At 42.2% G+C, this 991-nt stretch overlaps 1 pseudogene; it reads right to left on the reverse strand.

Moving 5' to 3' along the window:
* Positions 1-203: 203 nt before the first annotated feature.
* LOC129692729 (60S ribosomal protein L23a-like) lies at positions 204-662 on the reverse strand (annotated as a pseudogene).
* Positions 663-991: the final 329 nt, after the last annotated feature.

Genomic DNA, 991 nt, shown 5'->3' on the forward strand with positions numbered 1-991 from the left:
TATCCTCCTTGTTCTCTCTGGCTGCTTTTTCATTTCATATCCTTTTCATCTAGGTTCTACATGTGATATTGGTCTTTTAAAGAGTCGCATTTTACATAAGATTAGAGTTTTCAGTTCCGCACATTTTCCTGCAAATGACATAATTTCCTCTCTTTTTTTACGGTGGAAAAGCATAGATTTAGAATTTTCCAGGTGTACTCAGTTTAGATGATCCCAGTCTTGTTGGCAAGATCCAGAGAATCATAATCAGGAGCCAACCAAACATACACCTTCTTCTCTTGGTCAGGCCTTATCAGGTTATTGACATTGGCCACATCAATGTCATAGAGTTTCTTCATGGCCTGTTTGATCTGGTGCTTTTTTAGCCTTGACCTCCACAATGAACATAGTCTGTTGTTGTCCTCCGTTTTCTTCATGTCTGGCCCTGTGGTCCAGGGGCGTTTGATGATGGCATAATGGTCAAGCTTGTTCCTCCTGGGGGCACTCTTTCAAGGGTGTTTGAAATCAGCAGGGTGTTGGGCTACTGGAAGGTAGGGTGACATATGGATCTTCTTTTTGTGGCTGTAGATGCCTTTCAGCACTGCCTTCTTAGCTTTCAAGGCCTTAGCTTTGGCTTCAACTTTGGGAGGGGCAGGAGCTTCCTTGTTGGCTTTCAGCACCATCTTGGTGAAAGGCATGATTTCATTTCTATTTGTGGCTGGCCAACCCTCCACTGTGAATATGCTCCACCCCTTATTTTTTTTTTTTTTGTGTATGTGCTATTTTTACGTAATCTTCGTTACCAGGGCATATTAGTATTATTTAAAATTGGTATTGTGGTACCGCCAGTGTTACATTTTGCTCACGCTTGTTCAAAGGGTGTTTTGTGTGTGTGTGTGTGTGTGTGTGTTGCCATGTGAGTTTCTGGACTGATTTTCTATCTTTGTGAGAATGGCATTGGAAGTTTGATGGGGATGGCATTTAATTTGTAGGCTGTTTGGGGAAATGGAGC

This window comes from Psammomys obesus, unplaced genomic scaffold, assembly GCF_907164565.1.
Source record: "Psammomys obesus unplaced genomic scaffold, mPsaObe1.curated_primary_1811, whole genome shotgun sequence".
NCBI classification, from domain to species: Eukaryota; Metazoa; Chordata; class Mammalia; order Rodentia; family Muridae; genus Psammomys; species Psammomys obesus.